This window comes from Hyperoodon ampullatus (assembly GCF_949752795.1).
Source record: "Hyperoodon ampullatus genome assembly, chromosome: 8".
NCBI lineage: Eukaryota > Metazoa > Chordata > Mammalia > Artiodactyla > Ziphiidae > Hyperoodon > Hyperoodon ampullatus.
Window position 1 is genome coordinate 87,277,366 of NC_136921.1, and position 10,459 is coordinate 87,287,824.

The following is a 10,459-nucleotide window of genomic DNA, read 5'->3' on the forward strand; positions in this document are numbered from 1 at the left end:
ATGAAGTATTTAGGCCAGCTCTCATTTCTAATTCTGCTCTGGAATAAGGGGATAGAAATATATTTTTCCTTGGAATGAAAGTACTCAAATAACTGGGGGGAAAAGATCTTCATCCTTTAGGGGAGCTACTGGTAAGAAGCCATTGAGACCAAAGGCTTTTCCTGTAGCTCATATTTGGGAGAATAAAAATTTGAGGCTCTGGAGTACAAATATATAGCGGATTTCTTGTTTGTAGAGGGTGGAGATGTAGGAAAGATGTAAACAAAAATGAAGTGATGATTTTTTAAAATGTTCATTCCGTGTAGTTCCCCAGAAGTGAAACTATTTATCCATCAAAGCAGATGAAAGCCAAGGTCAACTCTCTTTCCTTCAAAAATATGAAAAATTTCATTTGTTTATTTATTCATCTATTTATTTCTTCAACTAATATTTACTGAATGCCCACTAATTTTTACCCTTTCCTCATGGAGTGGGAAAGGAAATGGACAGGGGGAGGGAAAGGTGAGGATAAAAAAACTGGCTGACATCTGGTCACAGAAGGTGGGCTTGGGGCCTCGGGAGTGCACTGAATATAAGAATGGTATCCTCAGGGGGGACCTAGAGCATCACTGAGCAAACAGAGTGTCCAGATGCCTAAACTGTATGTTTGTGCCTCCCACATGCTTCCGGGTTTCAGAGGCAAATCCCCCTCTCTGGCTGGCAGAGACGCCAGGGCTCTGCATTCAGAGGCAATTGGCAGGATGCCATAACACCTACATCAACCTTCTCGCTTCCTTGCTCCATCATCCATTCCCATGGGAAGCTCTGAGTTCCCACATGTCCTCAGCCAGGAAGGTCAGTGTGGACACATCTGTGTGTATCTCAGGGTGGGGCTGATAAGCACCAGCTGCTGGACCCTACTTGGCCCAGAGTACCACATCCCCTTCCATATCAGCTACCGCAGCAAAACCGCAGACCCCAGTCTGCTGATCAGAGCCAGCTTTTATTTTTATTTTTTTAAAGTTTTATTTATTTTTGGCTGCGTTGGGTCTTCGTTGCTGTGTGTGGGCTTTCTCTAGTTGTGGTCAGCAGGGACTACTCTTCGTTTGCGGTGTGCAGGCTTCTCTTGTTGCGGAGCATGGTCTCTAGTCGTGAGGCTTCAGTAGTTGCAGCATGCGGGGTCAGCAGTTGTGGCACGTGGGCCCCTAGAGCGCTCAGGCTTCAGTAGTTGCGGTGTGTGGGCTCAACAGTTGCGGCATGCGGGCTGTAGGGCAGGCGGGCTTCAGTAGTTGTGGCGCGAGGGCTCAGCGGTTGTGGCTCGCGGGCTTAGTTGCTCCACGGCATGTGGGATCTTCCTGGACCAGGGATCGAACTTGTGTCCCCTGCATTGGCAGGCGGATTCTTAACCACTGCACCACCAGGGAAGTCCTCAGAGCTAGCTTTTAAGAAGGGCAAAGAGAAATAGCGCAAGGAGCTTGATTGGGTTTCTTGCCAACCAGGCGAGACCAGGTGTTGGTACTGCTGCTGGTGGGTGTGGCAGAGGGGGAATGGTGGCATCTGTTTTCTGCGGCTTTGACATAAAACCAAGAGAAAGGAATACCTATACTCTCACCAACTGAGAAAGTAATACCAGAGCACAGAGCAGTCCTTCTCAAGCTTTCACGTGCATACAAATCACCTGGGGATCTTGCTAGAAGGGAGGTTCTGAATCAGCAGGTCTGAGATGGGGCCTGAGAATTTCCATGTGTAACAAGCTCCTGGGTGATGTCTACACGGCTGGTCCATGAACCACACTTTGAACAGCAAGGCTTTATTTTAGTCTCCCAGCACTCCTCAGAGGTAGCAACATGAACATGAACCAAACTAGACCAATGATACTATCTCAACACAAGTCAAGGGGTGGCACATAGGCCAGTCAGAGTTTTGCCTTGTTTTAAAAACTGAAGGTCGAGGGTTCAATATAGCCCCAAGGAAAGGAAGCCCTCTCCTTTCTAGTTGCTAAAGTGTGAGCCGGAGCTGCTACTGGCAATGAATCTCACCTCACAGAGGAAGGGGTCTGAGAAGATGCAGCAGAGGGGTGTGAAAGTGAGCAGGGGAACAGAGGAGATCTGTGTTCAATGTCCTGGTTCCAGTTGTCCCTAAGGTGGCTCCCCCTGGCCCTTCCTGTGGTTTCCTTGGTGAGCCTGCAAATTACCCTCTATTGCTTAAACCGGTGGTTTTCCACCTTGTACCCACTGGAATCTGATGCTGGGGACCCTCATCTGGGGATTATGATTCAGTCGGTCTGGGACAGAATTTGGGCATAGGTAGTTTCTAAAGGTCCCTGAGTGATTCTAATGTGCTGCCAGGATGGAGACCCACTGTCTTTTTTTTTTAATTGAAGTATAGTTGATGTACAATGTATTAATTTCTGCTGTACAGCAAAGTGATTCAGCTCTACATATATATACATCCTTTTTAATTTTTTTATTTTTTAATTTTTATTTTTTAATTTTATTTATTTATTTATGGCTGTGTTGGGTCTTCATTTCTGTGTGAGGGCTTTCTCTAGTTGCGGCAAGTGGGGGCCACTCCTCATCACGGTGCGTGGGCCTCTCACTATTGAATCCTCTCTTGTTGCGGAGCACAGGCTCCAGACGCGCAGGCTCAGTAATTGTGGCTCACGGGGCCAGCTGCTCCGCGGCATGTGGGATCTTCCCAGACCAGGGCTCGAACCCGTGTCCCCTGCATTGGCAGGCAGATTCTCAACCACTGCGCCACCAGGGAAGCCCTACATCCTTTTTAAAATATATTCTTTTCCAGTATGGTTTATCATAGGATATTGAATATAGTTCCCTGGGCTATACAGTAGGACTTTGTTGTTATCCATTCTATATATAATGGTATGGATCTGTTAACCCCAAACTCCCACTCCATCCCTCCCTCGCCCTTGGCAACCGCAAGTCTGTTCTCTATGAGACCCACTCTCTTAATGCTCATTCAAGTTGGGTACGTGTCAGCAGCACCTGAGAGAATCCTAATATGGGTTCTTAGGAACTACTGAGCAAGAAAGCTGGGACAGACTCCTGGGAGGACAGCCATCTACAGAGGGCCTGAAGAAAGGGAGGTTGAGGACCACACTCTGGCCTTGGTGACCTCTCTGCTCCCTAAGCTCTGTGAGTGCCATGGGATACCATCTCTGAATTATGTGTAGTACTTAGTCTTGTTTTGGTTTTTTTTTTTTTTTTTTTTTTTTTTTTTTTTTTTTTTGTGGTACGCGGGCCTCTCACTGTTGTGGCCTCTCCCGTTGCGGAGCACAGGCTCCGGATGCGCAGGCTCAGCAGCCATGGCTCACGGGCCCAGCCGCTCCGCGGCATATGGGATCCTCCCAGACCGGGGCACGAACCCGTATCCCCTGCATCGGCAGGCGGACTCTCAACCACTGCGCCACCAGGGAGGCCCTTGTTTTGGTTTTTAATTGTTGCCAAGTGTTAGCTCTCGTTCCAGATTGTATGCTCCTCCAGGGCAGGGATGGCATCTGATGCCTCCTTCATTTCTTCCAAAGCACCAACCACTGTACATGCACTTACTAACATTCCCAAACACGAGGTGATAAATGGATATCCAAGCATGTGCCATGGTTGGCCTCATGTTTCAAACCCAAGTCTCCCCAACTTCCTCCTTGACTGTGAAGAATTCCTAAGGCTGTTCACCATGTTCTCAGCATGTGTTTTGGAGGTAGGGAGGGGAAGTGCTTATGTTATAGTCCAGACCCACATCTTAGCCCAGAGTGGATGGAACGTGCCAGAAGTGAGGGATCAAGGGGTTTGCGAACTCTCTTGCCACTTCAGGTTCAACAACTTGTTCTCTTGAAATGGAAAGAGCTGCTAGTTTTGTGGGGGATTTTTGTTGTTTTCTTTGCCCCAAGGTCAGGCCCTTTTCTCAGAAATGCAGCTGCCTGTGGAAAACTGACACTCCCTAATGGGCCCTTAACAGCTGTCAGCAATAGTAATTATTCTGCAGGCTTCTTGCTAAATACCAGCGGTGGTCTCTGCTGGGGCGGGGAGTACATGCGCACTGGAGGTGGCGGGAGCTCCGCGAGCTCTTTGGGTGGCATCCTCTCCGCTCCTTGGGGAGGACTTGGCCTGGGCGGCTTCCAAGTGGACCTTCCACTGTGGAGGTGAGGAGATGGGGGAGTGCGTGCAGTGTTCTCAGGCTGAGCCTTAAGGCTGTTCCCCTGGAATCAAAGAATCTGAAGCACAGTAAGGGAGTGAGCTAATAGCTAGGAAGAGACACCAGCCTTGCCAAAAAAAAAAAAAAAAAAAAGTACACGGAAGCTTGTTAATATATAGAAAACCTTTCACAAATGTAAATTTTATCATTCTTTCTCCTTCAGTATCATTGTCTGAGTGAGAGACATAACATATACAAGACACTTTTTGACCAAAGCCCTCAGTGAGGACTCCAGAGCTCCGTTGGGGTCTTCTAGGCTATTTTCTATCACCAACTTCCTGACAATTCAGATAGTTGGTCTCGGCCTCAGAGCTCTCACGTCTGGATATCTAGTTGTTCTAGCGACAACATTTTTACAACTGGACAAATTATTCATTGGGTAAGGCATGGACGGTCAATAGTCTTCAAATAACGCGTGGGAAAATAATTACAATTATTGGCAAGAATAGGAAGGGGCTATTCCCAAGTGACTTGAATCGTTTGGGTGTCAGTTCTTTATTTTGTGGAGCCATGGCCAAAATAAAGGGCTAATTGGGGAGGAATTGTAGCTCCCTTGTAGCCTTAGTGTATTATATGGATCCTCTTTGGCTTAGTGAGATAGAGAATTCATGTTTTTAACTCATTTGAGAATTTCTGCTGTGTTCTGTTCCTCCCTTCTTTCCTCGGTCTCAATGACTTTCAGGGATGCTCTTTACCAGAACACCTGGGAAAGGCATGTGGGCGGGGGATGTCCTAGGCCAGTCAGCTGCTGCTTACAGCACATGCTAGAAGGGCTTTAAGCAAACAGTGCAGGATGCCTATCCAGAGGGTGCCCCTCCCAGGCCATTCCATAGAGCTGGAGTCCAGCCAGTTCTTCCCAGCTGGCTCCGAAATCCGACGCCTCAATGATTGATTTCACCATCTGACTCCGAAAGACTTGCTCGCTGGGGTAAAAGGGACATCTCTCAAGAGTGTGATAATCCACACTTTCTGATAAGGTTTCTAAGCACCAGCTTCCCAGTTTTTTTCTCACTTGGTTGTAGATTTTCTCTTGATCATCTGAAAACATCATTCAATGTTATGAAGTGGGTGTTGTACTTTTTTGTTCCTAGAATGTGAAAGATCGAGAATATGCAGTTTGGATCCTTCATGTCCACTTAACTGTGTTCCTCTCTGTTGCCACATATCGGGATGTATTGTAATTATTTGTGTACGTCTTCATTTAACAATGATCTCTTCATGGGTGAGAGCTGGACCGTATTTATTCCCATAGATCCAGCAACTAACAACACATGGTTCTTAGAACACAGTAGGTGTTAACTAAATGTTTTTTGAATGGCTGCTTTGCATGAACTACATGAGGGCATTTTGGTGATTTCCAGGATGAGAGGAGACCATCAAAAGTCAAAATATAAAAAACTGCATGGTTTTAAGGTATCAGTAGGGGAAATATATTTGACTGTGAGTTCAGAGCCTGAGATAACTTTTGATGTCAGTATAATCCGATTATTGGCTAAATCGGTTTTCTGTCTTATGAATGACTCCAAAATCTCCTAAGATAACATGAAATTCTATGAGGCCTTAAATATATAGAAGTAAAAACCCTGTATCTTCATTTATCCATTCATAAGTCTTTGTCAAATGAATGAAAAAATGTCTCTTAATAAACAGAAGATATGTAAATTCCCTTTAATTTTCTTTGAACTCCATTATTTAAAAAAAAACTCTACCTTTAAATGAGTTAATATATATAAACCTGGTATGATGTGTGGCACATAAATGTCAGCTATCTTGGTTATTTTAATGTGGGTAGTGAAGTGGCATGCTTCCCCATTCAGTACAAATCACAGCTAATGCCAAGAACTTCCCCACCCTTATGTTAGATTAAAAGCAAATTAAAAATAATTTTTGGAAAATCCTATAGCTAAATATACAGAATAATTTCTTGTATCCGAAGCCCTTTTTGTTTTGTAGTCTTTTTTTCTTTGGGAATGCCTCGATATAGCAAAGCAAGAAATACATCTTCATTTTGTAGATGAAAAAATGGACGGGTTAGGAGCAGAATTTGGCTAGATCTCAGGTCCCAGTCTGTCTTCAGCGACCTCTGAGTTGGTGGCCCATTAGTTTTTTCCGTTTTACTCCTGCCTCATTCCCTTTGCTTTGCGTGGAGCCTGGTGAGGACAATCCTATACCTGGCCTACTTGGCCCCAAAGGCTCCTAGAAAATGGGGCTGGAGTAAAGGATGGAGGAGAGAGGGAAAATGGGGGAAATTGGGGAATTTCATTACTTACTGGTGTCTTCAAAATTCCTGGGAGGATTTGGTTAATTCCATCAGGTCATCACTGTTCAAGAGGGTCTGATGCTGTTTTTAATAACCCTGGTGAGCGAGGCCTTCTTGCAGGACACACAGTCTCCTCACCCTCTACCCAAGCCCTCTCCCTATCTCAGTAGCAAGACTGGGTTCCACGCTCCACACCAGCTTCCCTCCTCTCTGCAAGCGTTCATAGGTGGAGGGTGCACCTCCCTTCCTTTCTCCCTCTCTCTATAGGAAGCAAAGTTTCTAGGTACAGTTTCTGGCTTCACGTTATCCTGTTGTCCCCAAATATGGGCACATGAGTCATGCCCATTTGGAGGACTGTTTTACTGTTTGGGACAGGAAGACAGACAGGAGATGACAAAGCTTACGAGATGCACAGAACCCCCATCTCCGGAGCAAGGCTGGAGTTCGAGGGAGGTGAGTGAGGCCGAGTCACGCAAGTGCAGGGTCTGATCCCGCCTTTATTTGAACTCTGGGTATTCTGTTTACTCTGGATTTTTTTGCATTAAAATTACAATTGCCTTTGATTACTGACTTCTCTGCCCCCCCATCCCCCTTACATTTTGACTGAGTCAGCAGTATTTTAGTCACCAAGACTGTCAGAGTAGTTAGCTGTTGAACTGTTTCCTTGAAGGCCTCAGAGCATATCGAGGCCCTGGCACTTCTGTCATGTCACAGAGCACCTTGTCTTCTGAGTTAACACAGATACCTAACCATGCCCTGCGCAGGGTGGGAACTCAACAAGTACAGCTTCCCTTTCTTTTAATTGAGTGTGAAAGCATGTCAAAGCTAGAGGGGATCTTCTCCACCATAACTAACACGTTTCAAGTGAATGTGGTAGGTGAGCCTGTCTGCGATCTATTCTCCACTGAAACGGAAGGCTTGTTTTCACTTCGGAGGGGAGGAAGCTGTTTGCTTCCTTCTTTGGGCTCCCACAGCACTTTGTTTCTCCCGGATGACATCTCTTACCCTGCTCACTTTCACATGTCTGTCTCCCCAGACTGTGCATCTTTCTATGCGAGGATGCCTTCGGTTTCCTCCCAACATCAAGCCCAGTGCCTGGCCCCAGACCTGCTCAATAAGTGTTTCTGAAGTGAAGGAATCCATTAGGCAGATTTTCTGACTCACAAAATATTTTTGGGAGATACTTTAGTGCAGTGCTTTTTGTTGGCATAAATTTTTGGTACCAGGAATTCTGTAATAAATCAGAACCAAGTGCTTTCTGTGAATGCTCTCTGGCCTTCACTTCCAATATTTCCATTTGTGAGAGTTCAATGTAAGAGCTAGCCATTTAGGGACGTTCTTAGGAACTGGCCAGAATGGCCGTCACTTAAAACCATTATTTTAGTGCCTGAAAGTTTACTTGAATTAATCAGGAACTTTTCGGTTGCAAGCAACAGACTCCAGCTTAAATTGGCTCAAGCAAAAATGGGAATTAGCTCAAATAACACAGAGGCCCAGGGATGGAGAGGTTGAAATGATGTAATCTAGACCCCATCTCTCACTGGTGAAGGTGGTTTTCAGCATCTCAAAGTTCACATGCAACCTGCTCCCAACTCTCAATGAGGAAGAGTTCCTTCCTTTGAACTCCATCAGGAAAGTGCTGGCAGAGACTGCCTGGCTGAGCCTAGATCACTTGCTCACCTGTGAACCCATCCCTGGGGCCTGAGAGAATGGGCTACCTTCACAGGCCTGGGTCATATTCCCATACCCGTGGCAAAGGGAGGACCAGCTGGTCAGGTCCACCTGAACCACATGGCCTGGGAGGCTCCGTTACAGAAGAATGGCGGTGGGTCAGGGCAGGCAGAAGCAACAGATGCCTGCTATACTTGTTACACTGTATTTACTCATTTTCCATTTATTTTTCCATTTTTGCATTCAGTCTTATTATCTTATCTTTAGTTAAGTTGTGAAATAGATTATTTTATTTTATTTGTTTGTTTGTTTATTCATTTATTTTTGGCTGCGTTGGGTCTTCATTGCTGTGCTCAGGCTTTCTCTAGTTGTGGCGAGCAGGGGCTACTCTTTGTTGCGGTGCAAGGGTTTCTCATTGCGGTGGCTTCTCTTGTTGCAGAGCACGGGCTCCAGGCATGCAGGCTTCAGTGGTTGTGGCACAGGGGCTCAGTAGTTGTGGCACGCAAGCTCAGCGGCCATGGCTCAGGGGCTTAGTTGCTCCGTGGCATGTGGGATCTTCCCAGACCAGGGCTCGAACCCGTGTCCCCTGCATTGGCAGGCGGATTCTTAACCACGGTGCCACCAGGGAAGTCCCTGAAATAGATTATCATTGGAGCAGTTTTATGGTTCGATCTTTACCTTTTTTCTCTTTTTCCTTTGGGAAATGTTTTCAGGCCTTTCCTGAGGTAGGCTGTTTTCTTGTTTCCCACTCTCCATCCTCTGTGTGCTTTCCTTTATTTACCAGTCTCTCCCTTTTAGTGCTTGGCTCAGCGTTAGTCTTCATCATCCAGGACCTATCTTGGGCTTCTGGTTATAAACAGCAGTGTCGTGTGTGTGTGTGTGTGTGTGTGTGTGCGTGTGTGTGTGTGTGTGTGTTGTTTCCAGTCCTGACTATCTTCAAATGTCACTTCTGATGGCTTCTAGATGGTTTCAACAAGCAGGCTGTCTCATTTCACAGGGCCTGATTCTGATAAGCCCCACGGGGTGCTCACTGGGGGTGTTTGGTGAAGGCATGCTGATTCTCCTGGTTAGGCACTGTGCTCTCACTCCACCAAGCATTTGTGCTGTCATCTCTGTCTGAAATGACCTTGCCTGGCCAATTTCTACTTGTCCTTCAAGTGTCTAATCAAGCATCACTTCCTGATTTTCAGGAAGCCCCCTGGCCATCCAGACTGGGCTAGGGACAGGGTTCTTTCCTAATCAGCTGGTATAGCCATTTATGGAGCCAATCGTTCACGGCTGGAGTCAGTTCTGATTGGTCAGTTGCATATCTTGAATCACCATGGTTGGACCTCCTTCTCTGAGTTCTACTGTATCCCTTATATATCCCTATTATACCCTGTATCACATTGCTCTGTATTCATATTTATCTTGCTCTCCTAGTAGATGGTGAGCAACTTGAAAACCAGGACTGTCTTTTTGCGTGTGTGTGTGTGTGTGTGTGTGTGTGGTACGCGGGCCTCTCACTGTTGTGGCCTCTCCCATTGCGCAGCACAGGCTCCGGATGCTCAGGCTCAGCGGCCATGGCCCATGGGCCCAGCTGCTCCGCGGCATGCAGGATCCTCCCGGACCTGGGCACGAACCCGTGTCCCCTGCATCAGCAGGCGGACCCTCAACCACTGCGCCACCAGGGAAGCCCCGAAGGGCTGCCTTTTAACTCTATTCCTAGTGTTGGGAACAAACTAGGCCTTTGATAAATCTTTGGAGAATGACCTAACCTCTCCACTCAGGATCTCTTAAGCTCTGCCATGTGTCCCCGCTGTCCTCAGGGCTCACGTCTATTAGAGCACCACTGCTATTTGTTTATGTCTCATTTCCCCTATGACATTGTAAAGTTCCTGGGCTAACCAACTGTGTCTTCATTCACTTTTGTTATCTGGTGCCTAGTCCACCACCTGGCATATAGAGTAGGTGCTAAATAAGTGTAGAAAAATATTTTAAACTCTAATTTAAAAGTTTCAAAGTGGCAGTGTATTATATACCTTTTTTTTTTAATCTACTGAAGTGCCTGGCTAGTTTCATAAAAACTGAACCATGTGACTTTTGTCAATACTTGGTTTGGATATTCCTTAGATGTCCTCAGATACCAGACTGTTAAGTAGCATGACTAGACTTTTGTTACTCTTGATATTAGGATGAGAACAAACTCTGAGACAGTGATCACAATCTGGGCATTCTGTGCATCCCATCATCTTACTTACGTCCTGAAGCGTGTCTTTATTAGGCATCTGGCAGACGGGGCCCAAGCCTCTGGAAGTGAATGGGCTAGAGTTTGTGTCCAAAACTGAAGGTAGGGTT